Source organism: Camelina sativa, chromosome 5 (genome assembly GCF_030686135.1).
Source record: "Camelina sativa cultivar CO46 ecotype springtype chromosome 5, ASM3068613v1".
NCBI classification, from domain to species: Eukaryota; Viridiplantae; Streptophyta; class Magnoliopsida; order Brassicales; family Brassicaceae; genus Camelina; species Camelina sativa.
In genome coordinates this window covers 15453503-15479203 of record NC_141884.1, presented here as the reverse complement: position 1 = coordinate 15479203, position 25701 = coordinate 15453503, and the positions used below count along the sequence as shown (strand labels likewise).

The following is a 25701-nucleotide window of genomic DNA, read 5'->3' as shown; positions in this document are numbered from 1 at the left end:
TAGAAAAATTAAAAATATAATTTACAATCCAATTGATAATTCTGTAGAAATTTATTGATAGATTTATTATTATTTTTTTTTTTGGAGAATTTTGAATTGCTACCACTCAACATAACTTTTGATTAAAAATTTTCTTCAAGCTTTATATAAAAACAAAACTGTTTAAGCGTTGAAGAGTTTTTAAATGTCTAAAGTTATATCATGCTTCACATGTGTACACAGTGGAAAAGAGGAAAAAAAATATTATTATTGGATGAATATGTTGAGTAGTATTAATTCTGATATTTTGATTGGTAACTTCGTTTTAAATGATGTGTCAGCTCGAGGTTTCTCTAAAATGCTGAGGTGTCATCAACTGAAGAGAAACACATTCTAGTTTTATTGTATTGATTTGGTGTAACCATTCAGTCGACAATATACTACCGAGAATTTCATGTTCATCAAAACAAAAGGTCTGTTGGTTTACTACTCTTAACAATCATCACTGTAATGATTCCATTACTTCAACCTATCGATTGCATTCTGAATTGTTAATGCAGTGTGATAGTATGACACGAACTCCGGAGATCAATGGATTCTCGAAGAACAAGTCGCAGCTTTGAGTTCTATTATCTTTGTATCAATGGATCAAAGAATAAGAGAATTCGAAGACTTGGAACAAGAGAAACTTCTCTTTTATTAAAATTCTGAATAAAAACTGCCGTCCACCTTACAAGAAAAACAAAGTACTTATATGTTTCTGCAAACACAAAACCCTCGTCGGAACTTGTTGACCAAGCAACAACTACACCGACATAAAAGAAACCCAATAATAAGTAATAAAGCCCAACAAAAATGATGAAAATAAATATAGAGTAAAGTCCATTAAGAGAATAAGATGTCGCTACATCAGGTCGCCGGGGGTGAAGAAGAATTCGTCCTCGAATTGGCATCTTCATCATCACTAACATACGGGAATAGGTGCTTATTGTTGAAAACATCGGCTGTATGCATGTAAGGAGGCAAACAAATTCTATAAGTATTATTATTAATCTTCTCCAGAACCTCTAAATGACCAATCTTACGAGCCTTGTGCTTGTTGTAAGTGGATTTAGGAAATCTATCCTTTGTCAGAACAGCCTAGACCATATCACCAATGTCGAAGTGTACGTCACGTCTGTGAATATCAACAGCCGCTTTATACTTCACGATGGCGGCCTCCAAATTAGCTTTGACCTGGTCATGAACAGATTGAAACTCTTCAACAACATCACAAGCTCTCCCATGAAAACGTGTGCGATCTGGGGCTAAACTTAAGTCAAGTGGACCGCGGGGAACAAAACCATACATCACATGAAATGGACTAAATCCAGTGCTACGATTCACCGCATGATTATGCATAAACTCTGCTTGGCAAAGAACCCTATCCCAAGAACGAATATTGTCACCAACCAAACACCGCAAAAGATCACCCAAAGCTCGGTTTGTCACCTCAGTTTGGCCGTCTGATTGAGGATGATAGGCAGAACTCATATCCAGACTAGTGCGTAATAATTTCCACAAAGAGCGCCAAAAGTGGCTCAAAAATCGAGAATCTCGATCAGAGACCATGGAGGAAGGAAGGCCATGGAGACGATAATTCTCTCGGAAAAACAAAACAGCAACTTGGGACGCATCTGTTGTTTTTTTGCAAGGAATGAAGTGAACCATCTTAGAAAAACGATCAACAACCACAAAAATAGAATCATTACCACGTTGTGTTCGCGGTAAGCCAAGAACAAAGTCCATACTAATATCAGTCCACGGTTGTGTCGGGATCGGCAAAGGCAAATACAAACCCGCATTAGATGCTTTACCCTTCGAAGCTTGACAAACACCACATCTTACAATAAACCGCTCAACATCCCTTCTCAACGTTGGCCAAAAATAAGAGTCAGTCACCAACTTTAATGTTCGATCGCGTCCAATGTGACCTTCGCCATGTAGTTCCCGAATAACTTGAAGTCTAAGACTACAATCAGGAATACAAAGCTTTGTTCCACGAAACAAAAATCCATCGACCACCAAATAATCAGAGCTACGGTCCAGCTCAACATCACTCCAAATTTTCCCAAAAAAAGGATCCGTAGGATACAACTCCGGTAACATCGCAAAACCGGTGATAGATCATGCGACATCGTGAGAAGTGAATGTCGTCGACTAAGAGCGTCAGCCACTTTATTAAGCGATCTCGCCTTGTGCTTAATCACAAACGTAAATTGTTGTAAATAGGCAAACCACGAAGCATGTCGTGAAGAAACTTTATCTTGAGCCCCCATATGCTTAAGCGCATCATGATCAGTATAAAGCACAAATTCTTTGTGAAAAAGGTAGTGACGCCAATGCTTAATGGCTTGGACCACAACATATAATTCAACGTCATACGTACTATAACACCCACGCGAGCTAGCTATTTTTTCACTAAAAAAGGCAACAGGTTTGCCCAGCTGACTTAACACCGCTCCTATGCCAGTTTTTGAAGCATCACAATGGAGTTCAAATGCCAAAGAAAAATTGGGAAGTACCAAAACTGGGGCTGAAGACAACTTCATCTTGATCTCCCGGAAAGCAACTTCCACTTCATCCGTCCATAGGAACTGACTTGACCACATACAGTTCGTAATTGGGGTCATGATACCGTTAAAATGCTGAATAAAACGTCGGTAAAAGGAGGTGAGTCCATTGAAGCTTCGTACATCGGTAACTGTCTTCGGTGATGGCCAAGATTTTATCGCACGGACCTTGGATGGATCAACTTTCAAACCGCTGCTAGAAATGACATAACCAAGGAAAAGCACTTTCGAGACGCCAAAAGAACACTTCTTAGGCGCAGCAAATAATTTCTCACGGCGGAGCACAAGTAGAACATCACGTAAATGGTTAAGATGTTCTGAAAGAGTCGAACTAAAAATCAGTATATCATCAAAATAAACGACAACAAACCATCCAATAAAAGGTCGCAAGGCTTGATTCATAACACGCATGAAAGTGCTTGGAGCATTTGACAAACCGAAAGGCATAACAAGCCATTCAAAAAGACCCTCTCTAGTCTTAAAAGCAGTCTTCCACTCATCCCCAGGGCGAATACGGATTTGGTGATAGCCACTCTTGAGATCTAATTTGGTAAATATAGAAGCAGAACCAATTTGGTCAAGGAGATCATCCAAACGAGGAATTGGAAACCGATACCTCACTGTAATTTTATTAATCGCTCGACTATCCACACACATGAGCCAAGTACCATCTTTCTTGGGAAGAAGCAAGGCTGGCACTGCACACGGACTAAGGCTTTCTCGCAAATAACCTTTAGCAAGAAGCTCCTCTACTTGCTTACGAAGTTCATCATGCTCCATTGGGCTCATACGACAGTGAGGTCGATTCGGCAAAACCGTATTGGGCACCAAGTCAATACAATGCTGGATATCACGCATTAGTGGTAATCCCTCTGGTAACTCACTAGGAAAAACGTCCTTGAACTCTTGTAGGAGAGCATGAAACGCAATAGGTGTAGTCGCTGTCACTGATGGAGAGTCTGGTTTTAAAATCATAAGATACGTCAATTCGGCATGTTCAACTTCATCAACAATATGAGCTTTTGAAACCAATAACGTGGCCTTAGGAGTAGTAGCTGGATTCGTGGGTTGCTCAATATCGTGACTAGCAACAAGAGGTTCGGAGGCAGACCGTGACTGTAACGCCCCCGAACCGCTCTATGACCACGGAGGCCATCGGACGGCGCCGAGACGCTACTTGTTGTGGGAACCGCACCCTGGTGGTCCGGTCGAGGGACGGAAGCTGCAGCTTCCCGACCAGTCCTCCTGGACGCGACTCCGCCCACGGCCGAGGTTCGCTTAGGCTTTGCAACCCTTGCGTCCCACAGCATGCGTTGTGTTGGCCCGGACAAGGCCGAGTATCGTTTGCAACTTGCCATGTTTTCCTGAAAACCGTAGATATATCACTTTAATAAAATAATTCATCATAAATAAATCATTTAAGCAATATATAAAGATAGTCGGGAAAATAAACATAACCGTTTAAAAATTATAAGATTTTACAAAGAACACGTAAAACCCTATCCGGTACCCTAATGTTTGCTCCGACTCTAAACTCGCTTAGGCTTCCCTGCAAGACCAAATATTATCATGAGTAATCTAAGATTACTCAGTGAGTCTGGGTACCCCTTTCTCCTAAACAGGATACTAACTTCCCAACCCAACTACCCCGGCAAGCAAAGAAAACAAGCAAGGCAAACAAGCTAGCAAGTAATCAAAGCAACGCAACAAAAGTCATAGCGGAAGCAATTTAAACCATACACAAGCGAGAAAAGTTAGATTCAACGACTTGACTCGATGATCTAGACATCGCTATACACAGCACAAGACGACTAAAGAGCACTTAGACTCTTGAACCAAACGCAACTCTCTAAGACGACTAGAATAAACAAGGGATACTTGAACTATCCTAAAATCTTAGACAACACACGCATGTAAAGAAGAATAGACTTAGACAAGGAATACTTGAATGCTCTAAAATCTTTACACCTAGGGCCCTTCGATAATCTATTCCGTTCCGTACCATCTCCCATGCCGAGACCACAAAGGTCACCAGCAATGAGCCTGCAACTTAGCTACATCGTCATGTAGCGGTCACGCTAGTAGCTAGTTAGCCGTGACAGTGTCCCCGCGTGAGTGGCATCGGGAACTCATGCGTGACAACGCTTGTGGAACCAGAATTATCGACACTCTACACTAGCTAAGACTCAAGAAACAAATTCGAGAGGCTAAGCTAAAATTGAAACACACAACTACAAGTTCAAGCATTGATAAATCAAGCACATTAGCATGAAATCAAGCAAGAAAATTAACATGGAATAATCAACAAGAAGCAAGAAAATAAATCAAGCAACTTAAGATTATTCTACATGCATGCAAGCAATATAAGCAACTTAAGCAAGTTAATGCAACAAGTTTGACTATGCATGCAACCGTTTATGATTTAACCATTTAAATCTCTAGCTCCCACTTTACATGCAACCTATTCGTTTTAATCATTTAAATCCTTAAGGTTCATTTAAGCATGTCTTAACCTCGATTTAAATTATGCAATATATTGCAAAATACTTAATCATTTAATCATGCATGAAACCGGTTTTTCAACAAGAATAAATTCAAGTAAAACTAGGTTCGATCATGCATGCGACTAAACCCAAATTTTTATGCAAGTCCAAAATTGCTTAAAATGCATCCAAATTCATTCGCGATCTTGCATGATTATTCCTAGCTCAAATTCGATGTAATCTTTAACATGAATCTAGCGTGAATCCTACCAAGTTTATGCATGCAACAATTTAACTGATTCTACCAAGAATCTAGTCTACATGCAACAAACAATTACCGCAGAACTCACCTTGACGCGATCGGTGATATTTGGACTTCACGGCACCGCGGATCAGACAATTCCTTCGCGCTTGACAGCTCCTCGTTCAGCTTCACCGAAAATCCTCGACTCCCTCGACAATTTTTGTCGACACAAGCAGCACCTCGCTTTGATCTCCTTCTCGACGATCTCCCTCAACTCTCTCGACAATCTTTGTCGACAAACCCTCCCTCTCTCGACACACTCTCTCTAGATTTAGAGAGAGAAGCAAGCTTTTTTGTTCGAGTGGAATGAGAGAAATGAGAGAAATTTCCCAAATGAAGCCACTAAGCCCATATTTATAGGCTCGACTTCTCTCCTTCTTCCCTTAGTGGAATTTGACAAATGGCAAAAGTTTGGCTGCATGTGGCGCGTGTATTACACTGCCCAATCTCCTCGCGCCATTCTTCTTAAACCACCAAAATTATCTCTGCATGCCTTGCATGTAAGCTGATTGGTCAATTCCTTAGGAAAGCATGTTTTCCGCGTTTTCTCGACCAGCTCCGTCCTCCTCGTCCATCGTCTTCGACAATCCTCGAATTTCTCGATATCGCTCGGACGCGACTATCGGCACTCTCGACAGTTCTCGACCATCATCGATAATCCTTCGACCAGTTCCGGACAATTTTCTCGATGCTTTGGATGCTATCGGCTCTTTCGACCAATATCCGGACAATGTTCTCGATGCCTCGGACATCGTTGGTTCTCTCGGCGTTCCTCGGACATTTTCGACTCCTTCGACTCTCTCGATGGATTTTCTCGACCAATTTTCTCGATCATCTCGACAGATTTTCTCGACCATTTTTCTCGATCATCTCGACAGATTGTCTCGACCACTTTTCTCGATCATCTCGACAGATTGTCTCGACCACTCCTTGGATGTCTCGGTACTCTTCCCGGTACTTACCCGACTTTCCGCGGATGCCATTTCCGCATAGACTGATAATTTTCGACCAGCCTTAAGGTTTCGATCGCACCTCTAGTCACTTCAGTATTGGCTCGGCCATTCTCCGATTCATGAATTTTTTTCTCGGACTTATTGTGGTCGTTCTTCTTTGTTTTACTCCCGCTACTTCCTTAAGTCTTTTCTGGGCCATTTCCTCGAATTTTTATTTTGGGATTTCTACCCTTAGTGAGGGTCACTACATTCTCCCCCCCTTATAAGAATTCGTCCCCGAATTTTCAAACTTCTTCTGCTCCTCTCCTTGAGATATCGACACTTCTCCACACAAGTGTCCGCGTCTTGTGATTACCACTACGCCAACATTTTTATTGGAACACTCTTTTCCTTGACTCTTCCGTCCCCATAGTCTTGTTTCATACTTGTACCACTTACACCGTTTGCTAATGCTTTTGGAAAGCTTCTTCATCTCCAACACTTACTTGGTCTCTCAAATTTTTCAATCTCGCTTTGAGTATTAACTTCTTTGATTTACTACTTCTCTTTCTTCAGCTTTTTCTTGACTCTTTGCCTTGGTAATTATTCTGGTTCACTCTGACTCCTTCCACGCCTTGATCCGATTACGAAACTTTTTTGATTCTTTTAGTTTCCATGCCATCACTTTGATGTAACATCTTCAACTTTATTGTTGACTTCTATCTCCCAACTCCTTGGTTTTTCTCCAAATTTTTTTACCTTCTCAGTTCTTTTCCCAAGTTTGGCTCAATAGAACCGCACTTGTTTCGTCATCCAGCACAAGATTGGCTTCTTCATCTTTGTCATCCATTATTTTCTTGCACCCTCTAGTCTATTCGCAGACAACTTCACCTCCCATGTATTATCTTCTTGCACCCTCTCGTGCACTTAATACTTGGATCATGCATTACTTTTGCATTTTCTTGATCGCGCTTGATCCGATCTTCTTAGTTTGTTTTTGCCACTTTCTTGCTCATGTTGGGTTTGCCTTTCTCAAACTGTTGCACCGCTCTTTTGCTCTTTCGATTTCTTTGGATTCGCCTCATCCTTCTCCATCATTTCTCTTCTCTTTCTTTTGTTCTTAACTGAACTGATTGCCCTTTTTCTTAGTTGAACTCTCTTGATCTTTCTTGATCTTCTTCTCTTTTGTCTGATCGCGCTTTGCGGTGACTAATGTGAATCCTCATCGATCACGTTGAACAATGCAAGCTAATTATGCAAAATAATTAACCATGCAACCTATAAAACTTAAGCAACAATCAAGCAAGTAATTAAACAAGTCAAGATTAGCAAAAAGTTAAATAGTACCACAAACAACACAAATACGGCTAAAGAACACAAGTACTTTTACACAAGACAACAAGGTTCTACTTCACTTAGCCGACAAACCTAGGGGTTCGGATCCTAGACTAGTACAACGAGGTCAAGTCTAGAACTTACAACAAAAAGAAAATTATCCAACCCTTACACAACACCCAAAAACTTCCCTTACTCCCAGCCAGTCTACGGGTTCCTGAGCCTAGTACACGCTTCACAAGTGCACACGCACTCCCTAGCTGGCTCATCAGGTCGCGGTTCTGCGGGAGATGCGGTTGAGGTAGAGGTAGCAGACAATGAGGTTCCATCTTGATTCGTTGGGCTCTCTTCGACTCGGGTAGCTCGGTCTAACGGGTTCCTTCCCGTATGCACAAGTTGGCTCGATGAATTCCCTTCTTCTCGCACAACTCAGTCCGGACAGCTATCAGCGAAGTGTCCTCCCGTCCCACACTCGGTACACACAACATGCTCGGGGATCGGTAAATGTCGCGGTCTCGTCCTCCAACAATGGCAATTCAAAAGTCCCGGCATCCCACAAACCTCACACGGCCTCGTGTATCTCATAAGGTCTGGGTTTGGGCAGCGATAGGCAAAGTGCCCTCGCATTCCGCACAACTCGCACTCCACATTCGTCGGATCACACATCCGCCTCAGCTCTGGTCTCCAACAGTGCCTGGTCCAATGTCCAACTCCTTCACACAGATCGCAATAAGCCATACTCCTCCTAACAACTTGTTGGGGGTACACTACTCTCTTCCTAGCAGTGGCTCTCGTCCTCAATCGCCCTCTCGGCTGTGTGGTCACAGGCTGTTCCCTCGCCTGAAATTCCTGGTACGAAACCCTCGGTCTCTTAGTACTACTTTCTCCTTCCTCGAACCTTATACGTTCTCGGTTCGTTCTCCTTAGGGCGGCCATCCTATCACTTCTTTCCCAAAATGGGTCTCTTGGTTCCCGCTCTTGATCAGTAAACACCACTTGAAGTGGTACAGCTCGAATAGGACTATCGCGCCTCAGCACGATCTGGTTTGACTCCACAGGGTCTGGTACAACTTGGTTTGGCATCAAAAGATCCGGCTCCTCTCGGTCAGGTCCACCTCGGTTTCTCACATCGCGGCTCGTACTAGCCCTTGGCGTCACGTCATCTCTCGGCTCTACGCCTTCCTCAGCTTCTCGGTCTAAGTCACTCGGTATTGGGTCTTGGTCATACATCGGTTCTACCACAAACGTCGGTATCCCCTCGTCATCACTCTATAAAACGTCGGTCACCTCCACTTCTCTGGTCTTTGGTTCCTCGATTTTATGATCTTCACCACCTTCACCTCTTTCTACCGCGGTTTCCGATACTATCGGCTCAACCACACCCTCACTCGCTCTCTGCGGTGATTGCAACTCGTTCAGTACAAGCATGATCCTCGCGACCGTCTCCGGCCTCTCCTCTACCGGCTGCTCTGTACGGCTATCTCCAGTCTCGGGTGTTACCCCGTTTCCTTCAACATTAGCTTCTTCTCCATCCCCGTACGCTTCTGTCAAGAAGTTAAGGATCCTCTCGACTGTATCCGGGTATTCTCGCATAAACTCCTCGGGATTGGTATCATCATTCTGCTCCTCCACGAGTTCCAACAACAAATTCTGCAGTCTCTCGGCAAACTTAGACGCTGCTTCTCCTTGCTCTCCAACTGGCACGGTCTGAAAGTTTCCTTGAGCGTCTATCCTTACTTGGACACGGCTCGACTCGCCCACCTCCAATACGATCGTTTGATCATCCTGATCCGCTTCCATCTCCTCTGGTTCGTCCGAACACTCCGATGGATCAGTCTCGATAGACAACTCGGTGTCATTAGCACCTAACACACCATCCTCAATCCCAACACCCAAATCATCCTCGTCCAATAGCCCGTCCACACTCCAAGTTTCCGGGTCAATTGGCTCATGGCTACTCTCCGACTCCGTTGACAAATACCCATTGTGATGCCTAAAATCCTCATGTCTCGGCCCCTCACTCCCTGAACCGTCTCCGCAACCTGAATCACCTGAAGACATTCTAAAACCCACAAGAAACAAGGTCAGGTGCTTAGTCCAATCTACGGTTCACCCTAGAACTAGACAAGCAAACCAACGGATAAAAGTTTCTAATGTTTCTTGCGACACATTTACTCGATAAAACTTTGAAATGCACAAGTGCTCGCGGGTTCGAAAACACCGCTCTGATACCACCGTTGTAACGCCCCCGAACCGCTCTATGACCACGGAGGCCATCGGACGGCGCCGAGACGCTACTTGTTGTGGGAACCGCACCCTGGTGGTCCGGTCGAGGGACGGAAGCTGCAGCTTCCCGACCAGTCCTCCTGGACGCGACTCCGCCCACGGCCGAGGTTCGCTTAGGCTTTGCAACCCTTGCGTCCCACAGCACGCGTTGTGTTGGCCCGGACAAGGCCGAGTATCGTTTGCAACTTGCCATGTTTTCCTGAAAACCGTAGATATATCACTTTAATAAAATAATTCATCATAAATAAATCATTAAAGCAATATATAAAGATAGTCAGGAAAATAAACATAACCGTTTACAAAATATAAGATTTTACAAAGAACACGTAAAACCCTATCCGGTACCCTAATGTTTGCTCCGGCTCTAAACTCGCTTAGGCTTCCCTGCAAGACCAAATATTATCATGAGTAATCTAAGATTACTCAGTGAGTCTGGGTACCCCTTTCTCCTAAACAGGATACTAACTTCCCAACCCAACTACCCCAGCAAGCAAAGAAAACAAGCAAGGCAAACAAGCTAGCAAGTAATCAAAGCAACGCAACAAAAGTCATAGCGGAAGTAATTTAAACCATACACAAGCGAGAAAAGTTAGATTCAACGACTTGACTCGATGATCTAGACATCGCTATACACAGCACAAGACGACTAAAGAGCACTTAGACTCTTGAACCAAACGCAACTCTCTAAGACGACTAGAATAAACAAGGGATACTTGAACTATCCTAAAATCTTAGACAACACACGCATGTAAAGATGAATAGACTTAGACAAGGAATACTTGAATGCTCTAAACTCTTTACACCTAGGGCCCTTCGATAATCTATTCCGTTCCATACCATCTCCCATGCCGAGACCACAAAGGTCACCAGCAATGAGCCCGCAACTTAGCTACATCGTCATGTAGCGGTCACGCTAGTAGCTAGTTAGCCGTGACAGTGTCCCCGCATGGAGTGGTCGTCGGGAACTCACGCATGACAACGCTTGTGGAACCAGAATTATCGACACTCTACACACTAGCTAAGACTCAAGAAACAAATTCGAGAGGCTAAGCTAAAATTGAAACACACAACTACAAGTTTAAGCATTGATAAATCAAGCACATTAGCATGAAATCACGCAAGAAAATTAACATGGAATAATCAACAAGAAGCAAGAAAATAAATCAAGCAACTTAAGATTATTCTACATGCATGCAAGCAATATAAGCAACTTAAGCAAGTTAATGCAACAAGTTTGACTATGCATGCAACTGTTTATGATTTAACCATTTAAATCTCTAGCTCCCACTTTACATGCAACCTATTCGTTTTAATCATTTAAATCCTTAAGGTTCATTTAAGCATGTCTTAACCTCGATTAAAATTATGCAAAATACTTAATCATTTAATCATGCATGAAACCGGTTTTTCAACAAGAATAAATTCAAGTAAAACTAGGTTCGATCATGCATGCGACTAAACCCAAATTTTTATGCAAGTCCAAAATTGCTTAAAATGCATCCAAATTCATTCGCGATCTTGCATGATGATTCCTAGCTCAAATTCGATGTAATCTTTAACATGAATCTAGCGTGAATCCTACCAAGTTTATGCATGCAACAATTTAACTGATTCTACCAAGAATCTAGTCTACATGCAACAAACAATTACCGCAGAACTCACCTTGACGCGATCGGTGATATTTGGACTTCACGGCACCGCAGATCAGACAATTCCTTCGCGCTTGACAGCTCCTCGTTCAGCTTCACCGAAAATCCTCGACTCCCTCGACAATTTTTGTCGACACAAGCAGCACCTCGCTTTGATCTCCTTCTCGACGATCTCCCTCAACTCTCTCGACAATCTTTGTCGACAAACCCTCCCTCTCTCGACACACTCTCTCTAGGTTTAGAGAGAGAAGTAAGCTTTTTCGTTTGAGTGGAATGAGAGAAATGAGAGAAATTTCCCAAATGAAGCCACTAAGCCCATATTTATAGGCTCGACTTCTCTCCTTCTTCCCTTAGTGGAATTTGACAAATGGCAAAAGTTTGGCTGCATGTGGCGCGTGCATTACACTGCCCAATCTCCTCGCGCCATTCTTCTTAAACCACCAAAATTATCTCTGCATGCCTTGCATGTAAGCTGATTGGTCAATTCCTTGGGAAAGCATGTTTTCTGCGTTTTCTCGACCAGCTCCGTCGTCCTCGTCCATCGTCTTCAACAATCCTCGAATTTCTCGATATCGCTCGGACGCGACTATCGGCACTCTCGACAGTTCTCGACCATCGTCGATAATCCTTCGACCAGTTCCGGAAAATTCTCTCGATGCTTCGGATGCTATCGGCTCTTTCGACCAATATCCAGACAATATTCTCGATGCCTCGGACATCGTTGGTTCTCTCGGCGTTCCTCGGACATTTTCGACTCCTTCGACTCTCTCGATGGATTTTCTCGACCAATTTTTTCGATCATCTAGACAGATTTTCTCGACCATTTTTCTCGATCATCTCGACAGATTGTCTCGACCACTTTTCTCGATCATCTCGATAGATTGTCTCGACCACTCCTTGGATGTCTCGGTACTCTTCCCGGTACTTACCCGACTTTCTGCGGATGCCATTTCCGCATAGACTGATAATTTTCGACCAGCCTTAAGGTTTCGATCGCACCTCCAGTCACTTCAGTATTGGCTCGGCCATTCTCCGATTCATGAATTTTTTTCTCGGACTTATTGTGGTCATTCTTCTTTGTTTTACTCCCGCTACTTCCTTAAGTCTTTTCTGGGCCATTTCCTCGAATTTTTATTTAGGGATTTCTACCCTTAGTGAGGGTCACTACAGTGACGGTACCAGAGTAATACGCTTGCCCTCATAGTTGTAAGAATGTGTATTAACAAAGCCATCATGTTTCGTTCGACGATCATACTGCCAAGGTCTCCCTAACAAGAGATGACACGCATCCATGGGAACAACATCACACAACACCAAGTCTTTATTGTTTAGGCCCATGTAAAAAGGAGCCCGACATCGTTTAGACACACGCATGTCGGATTTAGACGTAAGCCATGCAATTTGATACGGAGTAGGATGAGACTCTGTAAACAAGGCCAACTTTGTCACCGCTTCCTCAGAAATCACGTTAGTGCAGCTGCCAGAGTCAATGATTATTCTACAAACTTTTCCCCGAATGGTACAAGTTTATTCATACCTACTCCTCCTTACTGTTAAGAAGTACCTAGTGCTCGAGAGAGAATTGGGTCGCGCACCTTCTGAAGGCCTAGTATACTGCGATGTGTGATTTGATGGAAATTTTTTAGATGAAAGTGCCGAACATCTCTTCAGTGCAGCGGATTATTCTAGTTTTTCCCCGAATCGAAAGCCAGTGCCGGCTAATGAGACATGCCATCCATCTAGAGTGAAATATGTTAGTACGAAGCCATGATTTTTCAACACAGTGTGGAATCATGAAATTTCTTCGAATCATCATCATAGTCTGTAACGCCCCCCGATCTGTCCTATGACCACGAAGGCCGTCGGACAGCCACGAGACGCTACGATGCGGAACTGTACCGAGGTGATCCGGTCGAGGGACGGAAGCTGCAGACTTCCCGACCGGTCCTCCCTGGCACAATCCCACCCGCAACTGAGGTTACTTAGGCTTTGCAACCCTTACGGCCTGGTGCGTTGTGTTAGCCCGGACAAGGCCGAGTATCATTTGCAACTTGCCATGTTTTCTGAAAACCGAATATATTACTTTAACAAAATATTACTTTGTAAATAAGTTATTAAAGCAATATATAAAGATAGTCGGAAAACTCTACACTTATTCGTTTAAGAAATATAGGGTTTTACAAGAAACACAAGAAAACCCTATCCGGTACCCTAACGTTTGCTCTGGCTCTAGACTCCCTTAGGCTTCTTTGCTAGACCACAACAAATAAAACATGAGTAATCTAAGATTACTCAGTGAGCCTGGGTACCCTATTAACCTAAACGAGATTCTACTTTCCCCAACTCGATTACCCCGTCCACAAGAAAAACAAGCAAGTAAACAAACTTGACAAGTTATCAGAGTTACACAACGAAAACATTTGCGGAAGCAATTTAAACCACACACAAGCGAGAGAGGTTAGATCCATACGACTCAACTCGATGATCTAGACTCGCTATACACCTTACAAGACGACTAAAGAATAATTTAGACTCTTGACCCATATGCGACTCGCAGGACATTCTAGAGTAAAACAAGGGACACTCAAATTACTTAGACTCCTTCGCCTACCAAACAAGCAAAGACATCTAGAATACTACAAGGATCGCTTGGAATACTCTAGACTCTTTTCACCTAAGAGCCCTCGATTATCTGTTCCGTTCCATACCATCCCCCATGCCGAGACCACAAAGGTCACCAGCACTGTGCTCGCAACTTAGCTACATCGTCATGTAGCGGTCACGCTAATAGCTAGCTAGCCATGACAGTGTCCCCGCGTGAGTGGCCGTCGGGAACTCAGGCGTGACAACCGCTTTTGGAACAGAAAAATCGAGACTACAATAGCTAAGACTCAAGAAACATATTCAAGAGACTTCGCTAACACACCTCCCACAACTCAAGCAAAAAAATCGAGCAACAACAAGCAAGAAACTTCAAGCAAGAGTACATGCAACAAATCAACAAGTAACGAGAATAGAAATTCAAGGAACTTATGATTAAACTCCATGCATGCAACTTATATCCTCAACTTAAGCAATTCATGCAACAAGTTTATTTACGCATGCAACCAATTTGATTTACCCTTTTAAATCCTTAGGTCCAATTTACGCATGTAGGTCCGTTCGCTTTAACCACTTAAATCTCTTAAGGCCAAATTATGCATGTACGCCAACCACTTTAACCGTTTAGGTCTCTTAAGTCCAAATTATGCATGCAACCCCTTTTTAACCAATATTATGCCTTAGAATGCACAATGCTTTACTCGTTAAGTCATGCATGTACCCAATTTTAAGCATGGCTTATTACTTACAAATTCCTCTAGGTTCGATCATGCACGCAACAAACTTTAACCGCAACATCATGCAGCGACTCTACATGCTTACCACAGACTCACCTCTTTCGCAACCATCGATGATACTCGGACTTCACCGCACCACTTGATCAGACAAACCGCTCCTCCTTCGCGTCGAAAAGCTTCTCGCTTAGTCCGCTTCGATCCGCAACCAACTTTTTCTCTCGGCTTCACCCTACCGCAAACCGAGTTTCACTCTCGATCTTCCTCGATCACAAGATACGTCTCGCTCTCGGTCTTTCTTTGACACAATTACCGGCCTTTTTCTCGATCACAAACTCCGTCTTTGTCGATGAGCTTCTCGACACTATCACCGTATTTTCTTGGTGATCTCTTCGACACGAACTCCGGTTCTTCGTCGATGATTTCTCGACAATGTCTCCTTTTCTTCGATCGCTTTGACTAAATACCGTCTTTTATTAACTCCCGCTCGACTCAAGTGACTTCTCCTCTCGATCTCTCTCTCGATCTTTCTCGACAAACTCTCTCTCTCTCTCTCTCTCGACTTTGAGAGAAAACAAAGCTTTTGGTGTTTAAGTGTTTGAGAGCAAAAATGAGAGAACAAAACACGAAAATGAGGTCGATTGCTCTCTATTTATAGACGAGATTTCTCTTCTTCTTCCCTTAGTGCTCTTCGACAATTGGCTAGCACATGCCTTGCATGTTGAGTGTGATTAATACCCCCCAATCGTTAATCGCCATTTCTTCTACTAACTCCACTCTATTAGTGCACGTAACTCATTCTATTAGAGCATGTCACTTAATTGTGCTTAACCTTAGCCCTTCGCCAATAGAATTCCGACATCTTCATTAATCTCCTTGATTAAGCTAATCCTCCACTATCTCCCTTAATCTCCTTGAATTTTTAATTTCCTCCACTAACTTCTCCTTAATTAAATTAATCCTCAACTTTCCTCAATTCTTATTGGTCGAAATTTTAAGGAAACAATTATTTTCCCAAAAATATTTGATCTTTCGTCCGATGCACTCGACAGCTCTCGGCATTTCCCGGTCTCGTTCGGATGCTTCCTTCGGTTACTATCGGTCTCGCTCGGCAGCACGTCTCGGATACCTCGACTATGCGTCTCGGATGCCTCGACAATTTTTCTCGGGTACTCGGCAACTTCCTCGAGCTCTCGACAATTTTCTCGGGTACTCGGCAACTTCTTCGAGCTCTCGACAATTTTCTCGGGTACTCGGCAACTTCCTCGAGCTCTCGACAATTTTCTCGGGTACTCGGCAACTTCCTCGAGCTCTCGACAATTTCCTCAAGTACTCGGCAACTTCCTTTGGTCGTTCTCCTTTATTTTTCTTCTTCTTTTATTTTAGGTCTTTTCCGGACCATTTCCTTGATCTTTTATTTTGAGATTTCTACTCTTGGTGAGGGTCATCACATTCTCCCCCCTTATAAGAATTCGTCCCTGAATTCTCACGCCTTCTCCTTCTTTTCGGGTGATGTCGATACTCTTTGACATAGGTGTTGTTGCCCTGTGATTACTATCACGTCAAAACCTTTACCGAATTCCTACTTTCCTTGGTTCTTTCGTCTCTATAGTCTCCCTTCATACTTATAACACCGTTTGCTGATACCTCTTGGAAAGCTTCTTCATCTCCAGCATTCACTTAGCTCCTTATACTCTTTATGTTCACCAATCGCTGAGGCTTTTGCCTTGTTGCATCATGACTTGTCCACTACTTCAACTTCTTTGATTTAATGCTTCTCTTTCTTCAGCTTGTTCCTGACTCTTTTCTTTGACTTACATCCTTGGTCACTCCACTGTCTCGATGTGTTCACCATCACCATACAATTTCATACTCTCCTCATCTGTTAATCACCATACTTTGCTGATCCAGCTTCTCCGACTCCTCTAACCATCTCACTTCTTTCTAATTTCTTTGACTCCTTTAGCTTTGCACTCCTTTGAATTTTAACATCTCTGATGCCTTTAGCTTCACGCTCCTTTGGGTTTTGAACTTTTCCGGTTTCTTCCTTGGTCGATTTCTTGGTTCGCCCGTCTCCTTCTAACTCCGTTATGTATGAGTTTTGGTTTGATAACCTTACCCACTTCTCGCCTCTTAACATAGAAATGCTTCTTCTTTTGCCACCTATTATTTTCTTGCACCCTCTTTGTTTATCCTTCGATAATTTCGTCCTCTACACATTATCTCCTTGCACCCTCTTTGTCTTAACTCTTGAGCCACGCACTATTTTTCTCACCGCCTTGGTCATAACCGTTTCGACCTTCTCAAACTCGTTTGCCTCTTTCGTTTAATTTGCACCAACACTTTTATTCTTTCGATTTCTTTCGAATTTGTTTCATCTTCCTCCATTTATTTTCTCTTCTCCTTCTTTTACTTTCAATTTGAACTAACTATTCTGCCTTGGCTGAACTCTCTCTTGAATTCCCTTGGACGTCTTCTCTTTTGTCTGATCGCGCTTTGTGGTGACTTACGTGAATCCTCATCGATTGCGTGCAAGTTAATTATGCAAATAGTTAACTACGCATCCTATAAAACTCAAGCAACAATCAAAGCAAGTAATTCAAACGAGCAAAGATTAGCAATAAGTTAAATAGCAACAAACAACACAAACACGGCTTAAAGAACGCAAAGTACTTTTACACAAGTCACAAAGGTTCTACACCACTTAGCCGATACTCTTAAGGGTTTTTGGATCCTAGACAAACACAACAAGGTTAGGTCTAGAGACAACAAAAAGAATACTATCCAACCCTTACATATAACCCCAAAAAGAATTTCCCTTACTCCCCAAAGTCCTACTGGTTCCTGAGTCTAGTACACGCTTCACACGTGCACACGTGCTCTTCAACTGGCTCATCAGGTGGCGGTTCAGCGGGAGACTCGGTTGAGGTAGAGGCAGCAGCCATCGAGGTTCCAGCTTGGTTCGTCGGGTTTACTTCAACTCTCTCGATTCGACCTATCGGGTTCACTCCCGTCTCCTCGAATTGATTGGTTGGGTTCAATCTCTCACGCACAATCCGATACGGACAACTATGGATATAGTGTCCTCTTCCACCACACATGGTACACACAACCCACTCAGGGTCCGGAAAATGCTGAGGTCTTGTCCTCCAGCAATGATTGTTCGGATGTCCCGGTTCTGCACACGCCTCACATCGCCTCCAGTATCTCATGCGGTCAGGGTTTGGGCAGCGATAGGCAAAGTGCCCTCGCATTCCGCACCATTCACAATCCTTGTTCGTCGGGTCACACATGCATCTCAACGACGTCCTCCAGCAATGCCTTGTCCAATGTCCAATGCCTTCGCATATCTCGCAGTAAGGTATGTTTCGCATATGGACTTGGTTCGGGTAGATCACCCTCTTCCGGGCAGTAGCTCTCACCCTCAGCCGGCCTCTCGGTTGAAAGGTCACGGAACACACCTCTAACTCCCCTTTCGCCTGTAACTCTTGGTAGTACTCTCTCGATCTCTTCAAATTCGAACTACTTTCTCCCTTTTCAAGTCTTGATTGTTCTTGGTATTGTCTCCTTATCTCATACATCTTAGCGAGCCTTTCCAAATCTGGGTCTATTGGTTCTTCTTCTTGCTTCGGCAACACCATCCTCAATGGTACGGCTCTAATGGGACTATTGTGCCTCGGCACAATCTGGTTCGGCTCCGCTTGATCTGGTACAAATTGGTCTGGCATTAGGAGATCCGGTTCCCCTCGGTCTCTCGCAACTTGACTTGGTTCTCCTCGTTCTCTCGCGGCTTGGCTCGAACTAGCCCTTAATCTCGCATTCTCCCTCGACTTCGCACTAGTCTCCGTCTCTCGGTCTTGGTCTCTCGGCATCGGTTCTTGGTCACCCCTAGGCGCCACTACGAAAGTCGGAATCCCCTCATCATCACTTGACACAAGGTCGATCACCTCCACTTCTCTGGTCGGTCCCTCAGTCTTAGTATCTCCATCGGTTGGATTCTCTTCTCTTCCAGTTTCCGGTACAACGACTTCACCATCGCCCTCGTTCGCTCTCTCCGGTGAGCGCATCTCGTTTAGTATCAGGAGAATCTGTGCAACCGTCTCTGGTCGTTCCTCCGCAGGTCGCTCTCCACTAGGGCCTCCAGCCTTGGGCACAACTCCCGCACCACTAGCGTTGCCTCCTTCTTCCGGTACGTACACGTCCGTCAAGAAATCTAGGATTTTTTCCACTGCCTCCGGGTACTCCCTCATATAGTTCTCGGGACTGATATCGTCTCCCTGATCCTCCACCAGATTTAACAGTAATTTCTGTAGCCTATCGGCTAGCTCCACCTCCGCCTCTCCATGGTCTCCGACCGGAATAGTTTCAAACTTTCCTTGCGCGTCCATTCGAACTTGAAGACGGCTCGGCTCTCCAATCTCCAACACTATGGTCTGGTCACCTTGATCAGTTTCCACCTCCTATGTTTCCTCTAAACACTCGGACGGATCGGTCTCGATAGACCAGTTGGTGTCGTCAGCGTCGAACACCCCGTCCTCATCCCAATCATTCGATTCTGATTTCGTCGACAAATACCCATTGTGATGCCCATAATCCTCTTGTCTCGGCCCCTCACTCCCTGAACCGTCTCCGCAACCTGAATCACCTGAAGACATCTAAAACCCACAAGAAACAAGGTCAGATGCTTAGTTCATTCTAAGGTTCCACTTAGACTAGACAAGCAAACGACCGGATAAAAGTTTTGTGTTTTTGCGACACATTTACTCGATAAAACCTTGAAATGCACAAGTGCTCGCGGGTTCGAAAACAACGCTTTGATACCACCGTTGTAACGCCCCCGAACCGTCCTATGACCACGAAGGCCGTCGGACAGCCACGAGACGCTACGATGCGGAACTGTACCAAGGTGATCCGGTCGAGGGACGGAAGCTGCAGACTTCCCGACCAGTCCTCCCTGGCACAATCCTACCCGCAACCGAGGTTACTTAGGCTTTGCAACCCTCACGGCCTGGTGCGTTGTGTTAGCCCGGACAAGGCCGAGTATCTTTTGCAACCGAATATATTACTTTAACAAAATATTACTTTGTAAATAAGTTATTAAAGCAATACATAAAGATAGTCGGAAAACTTTACACTTATTCGTTTAAGAAATATAGGGTTTGACAAGAAACACAAGAAAACCCTATCCGGTACCCTAACGTTTGCTCCGGCACTAGACTCACTTAGGCATCCCTACAAGACCACAACAAATAAAACATGAGTAATCTAAGATTACTCAGTGAGCCTGGGTACCCCATTATCCTAAACGGGATTCTACTTTCCCCAACTCAACTACCCCGTCCACAAGAAAACAAGCAAGTAAACAAACTTGACAAGTTATCAGAGTTACACAACGAAAACATTTGCGGAAGCAATTTAAACCACACACAAGCGAGAGAGGTTAGATCCATACGACTCAACTCGATGATCTAGACTCGTTATAAATCTTACAAGACGACTAAAGAATACTTTAGACTCTTGACCCATATGCGACTCGCAGGACATTCTAGAGTAAAACAAGGGACACTCGAATTACCTAGACTCCTTCGCCTACCAAACAAGCAAAGACATCTAGAATACTACAAGGATCTTGGAATACTCTAGACTCTTTTCACCTAAGGGCCCTCGATTATCTGTTCCGTTCCATACCATCCCCCATGCCGAGACCACAAAGGTCACCAGCACTGTGCCCGCAACTTAGCTACATCGTCATGTAGCGGTCACGCTAGTAGCTAGCTAGCCGTGACAGTGTCCCCACGTGAGTGGCCGTCGGGAACTCACGCGTGACAACCGCTTTTGGAACAGAATAATCGACACTACACTAGCGAAGACTCAAGAAACATATTCAAGAGACTTCGCTAACACACCTCCCACAACTCAAGCAAGAAAATCGAGCAACAACAAGCAAGAAACTTGAAGCAAGAGTACATGCAACAAATCAACAAGTAACGAGAATAGAAATTCAAGGAACTTATGATTAAACTCCATGCATGCAACTTATATCCTCAACTTAAGCAATTCATGCAACAAGTTTATTTACGCATGCAACCAATTTGATTTACCCTTTTAAATCCTTAGGTCCAATTTACGCATGTAGGTCCATTCGCTTTAACCACTTAAATCTCTTAAGGCCAAATTATGCATGTACCCCAACCGTTTTAACCGTTTAGGTCTCTTAAGTCCAAATTATGCATGCAACCCCTTTTTAACCAATATTATGCCTTAGAATGCACAATGCTTTACTCGTTAAGTCATGTATGTACCCAATTATAAGCAAGGCCTATTACTTTCAAATTCCTCCAGGTTTGATCATGCATGCAACAAACTTTAACCGCAACATCATGCAGCAACTCTACATGCTTACCACAGACTCACCTCTTTCGCAACCGGCGATGATACTCGGACTTCACCGCACCACTTGATCAGACAAACCGCTCCTCCTTCACGTCGAACAGCTTCTCGCTTCGTCCGCTTCGATCCGCAACCAACTTTTTCTCTCGGCTTCACCCTACCGCAAACCGAGTTTCACTCTCGATCTTCCTTGATCACAAGATACGTCTTGCTCTTGGTCTTTCTTCGACACAATTACCGGCCTTTTTCTTGATCACAAACTCCGTCTTTGTCGATGAGCTTCTCGACACTATCACCGTATTTTCTTGGTGATCTCTTCGACACGAACTCCGGTTCTTCGTCGATGATTTCTCGACAAAGTCTCCTTTTCTTCAATCGCTTTGACAAAATACTATCTTTTATTAGCTCCCTCTCGACGCAAGTGACTTCTCCTCTCGATCTCTCTTTCGATCTTTCTCGACAAACTCTCTCTCTCTCTCTCTCTCTCTCGACTTTGAGAGAAAACAAAGGTTTTGGTGTTTACGTGTTTGAGAGCAAAAATGAGAGAATAAAACACGAATATGAGGTCGATTGCTCTCTATTTATAGACGAGATTTCTCTTCTTCTTCCCTTAGTGCTCTTCGACAAGTGGCTAGCTCATGCCTTGCATGTTGAATGTGATTAACACCCCCCAATCGTTAATCGCCATTTCTTCCACTAACTCCACTCTTTTAGTGCATGTAACTCATTCTATTAGAGCATGTCACTTAATTGTGCTTAACCTTAGCCATTCGCCAATAGAATTTCGCCATCTTCATTAATCTCCTTGATTAAGCTAATCCTCCACTATCTCCCTTAATCTCCTTGAATTTTTAATTTCCTCCACTAACTTATCCTTAATTAAATTAATCCTCCACTTTCCTCAATTCTTATTGGTCGAAATTTTAAGGAAACAATAATTTTCCCAAAAATATTTGATCCTTTGTCCGATGCACTCGACAGCTCTCGGCATTTCCCGGTCTCGTTCGGACACTTCCTTCGGTTACTATCGGTCTCGCTCGGCAGCATGTCTCGGATACCTCGACTATGCATCTCGGATGCCTCGACAATTTTTCTCGGGTACTCGGCAACTTCCTCGAGCTCTCTACAATTTTCTCGGGTACTCGGCAATTTCCTCGAGCTCTCGACAATTTTCTCGGGTACTCCGCAACTTCCTCGAGCTCTCGACAATTTCCTCGGGTACTGGGCAACTTCCTTTGGTCGTTCTCCTTTATTTTTCTTCTTCTTTTATTTTAGGTCTTTTCCGGACCATTTCCTTGATCTTTTATTTTGAGATTTCTACTCTTGGTGAGGGTCATTACATAGTCCCTGTGTCGAGTACTTCTTCTGTAGTCTCATCAAGCTCATGGTCGTCTAAATAATCATCATAAACAGGTGCATCACTGGTTAACAGGCCGCAACATTGGAGAGTGGGACAACTCGCTTGATGATGACCTTGTTCCCCACACTTAAAACACTTAGAAGCCGATGTTCGCGTTTGTCCTGACATCCCACTATTCTCGTGAAAATCGTTTTGTCGCACAGGTTCACTAGTTTTGATTGCCCCTATTTCAATGGAAGAACCCAAACGTACACGAGATGAGTTCCAAGAAGATGGTTGCCCTCGAGCCTACTGCTCAATTAATAAAGCACGCTGATGTGCTTCTGAAACCGTCATGGGATTAAACTGTAATAGAGTGTTCTGAATTTGTAAACGAAGACCGCCAATAAAACGCGACACTCTCTGCTCTTCATTCTCTGTTAATGAATTTCTGGCCATTAAAGAAAAAAATTCTGATGCATACTCATCAACGGACTTTGAACCTTGTCTCAAATTATGAAGTTGTGTGTACAAGGTGCATGTGTAATTATAAGGCAAAAAGGCCTTTCTCATCAGCTTTTTCAGCTTTTCCCACGAAGCTATATGATCTTTTCCTGCCCTTGCACGTGATTCCTTAGTTTGCTGCCACCACGCCAATGCTCTTCCTCGGAACCGTGTCGCCACAAGAGATACACACATCTTATCAGGAACTTCTTTGAGCGCCAGCAATTCTTCCGTTGTGTTAAGCCAATCGAGAAACTCATCTGGCTGTAACCCTCGAGTAAATTCAGGTATCTCAAGCCCGAAACCTGATTCCCACCTCCTATCTTCAAAATGTCGAGCTGCGATGATGTCACGATGTTGATTTCTTCGATCTGGTAAGTCACCAAGTGGTGCAAAAGGGTTATCTTCAACCTCCTCCTCGTCGTCATCCTCATCGAAAACTGGCTCTTCTTGTCTCCGCACATCCTCGTCTTGGAAGATAGCTCTTACTGCAGATTCAATAGTAGTTCGCATGGTATCTCGAAAATTCTTTTGCATCTCAGCCATCATCTTCCAGAATTCATCGTTGTGTTCATCGAGCTGGGTTTGAAGATTTTTCTTTGGAGGCATGATTAGGATATTTGTCTCTGATACCAACTAATGCAGTGTGATAGTACGACACGAACTCCGGAGATCAATGGATTCTCGAAGAACAAGTGGCAGCTTTGAGTCTATTATCTTTGTATCAATGGATCAAAGAATAAGAGAATTCAAAGACTTGGAACAAGAGAAACTTCTCTTTTATTATAATTCTGAATAAAAACTGCCGTCCACCTTACCAGAAAAACAGAGTATTTATATGTCTCCGCAAACACAAAACCCTCGTCGGAACTTGTCGACCTAGCAACAACTACACGGACTTAAAAGAAACCCAATAATAAGTAACAAAGCCCAACAAAACTAATGAAAATAAATATAGAGTAAAGTCCATTAAGAGAATAAGATGTCGCTACATCAGTGGTTCATACAAGGCTTTATATAATTTGAGATTGATCGATTTGCTAAGTTGGCACTGGATGTTGTGAAGATATATATACACTGATTGTAAGAAATTTACGTTAAATCAAGTAGAAGGACACATTATTATTCTTTATTTGGATAATAGCAAGTAGAAGGGGTAAACAATCTAGGAATCAATGATCTTCTTCTACGTCACATAGAAAACCTGGAAATAGTAGGAGCTAGCTCAAGAATCTAGCATTTTTTGTCGCATACACGACAATTATTGAAAACAGGGAAAACAACACATAGTTCGTTGGTATGCTTGTTAGGCAGTTTCAACTGTATTGGATGAGCCCTTGGTACATAACTCAGAATATGCCTTGGTGCAATGTATAATTGCTCCATTCACAATTTCACTTGCATCTCATTTACGGAAACAATATTAATTAGAGTTAATTGATTTTTCACTTGCTCCAAAAATCTAATAATTAAAAAAATAATAATAGTAACAACCCAACTTGCAGTATTGGTTGACATCACCACCTTAAATAAAATAAAATAAAATAAAAAAATTCCTGTAACTTGCATCAAAATCTTGGTCCAGCATAATTTAATGGAACAGCAACAAAAAAATGTGAAATTAAATTACATGGATCCAGAGGGCGACATGGCCCCTGAACAATTTTGCATCCACAAAGTTTTGCACAAGTTTCCCTAGAAGCTCCAGAAAGACGGCATACATTGTAACAGTTTCTAGAAGTCATGTTCGGGCAACAACTCTTTGCTTCGATTTGAATCTGTGCCATGACAAGACTCATTACGAGCACACCTAAATCAAACTTTTGCATTCCATCTTTCGATTGATCAGTTGTTTGATTGCAAAATGTATATGTGGAGAGTTATAAGCTTGTATTGATGAAATGGTGATGAAACAAAGCTCGCTTTTAATACTAGTTGGGTCTACGACTGGCAACCAGAAACTTCGTATGATATGTTTATCCCATGCTCTCTATAGAGTCTTTCTGTACTTGCTGCGTGGACCAACCTTATCTTAATGGCATTATGGCAATCTGATTCAGACAGGATAAATTTAAATCATCTTCTTCTTTTTCGTTATGGTTAACTTAGTATTCGAATTAGGATACCTAATATTCACTATTTGGTATTGGTTCTGCTGGTTATATATTGTATATATTCGTGCTAACCGTGTAATTATTAAGCACGTTCTTATAATTTGGAGTGAGACAAAACTCCAAATACAGTAGTTTGTTAAAACGTGTTCTGTGTTTTTTTTTTAACCAATTTTTTTTTTTTTTTTTGTTTGGAGTTTTGAATTATATGTTGGGACCAAATAAACACTTGGTGCCTAATAATTTGAGTGGTGTGCTAAAATATTTGAAACTTATGTCATCCATCCGACTTAGTGTGTTAGAGTTAATTAACTGATAATTCTAGAGTACTAAATATTTAATAGCTTTCGTGATCGATAGAAATTAAATGTTCACTGAAATTATAAAATTCAGTTCAACCAGAAAAATAATATATCTATGTATCCTCTATATGTATTTCGGG

The 25701-nt window shown here is 43.0% G+C and overlaps 1 long non-coding RNA gene across 1 annotated transcript in view; it reads right to left on the bottom strand.

Moving 5' to 3' along the window:
• Positions 1-25095, bottom strand: part of LOC147943796 (uncharacterized) — a 30018-nt gene extending 4923 nt beyond the window's left edge. The window contains exon 1 of the long non-coding RNA XR_015557037.1: positions 24976-25095. This is a non-coding gene — a long non-coding RNA (uncharacterized LOC147943796). The remainder of the gene's footprint in view (positions 1-24975) is intronic.
• Positions 25096-25701: the final 606 nt, after the last annotated feature.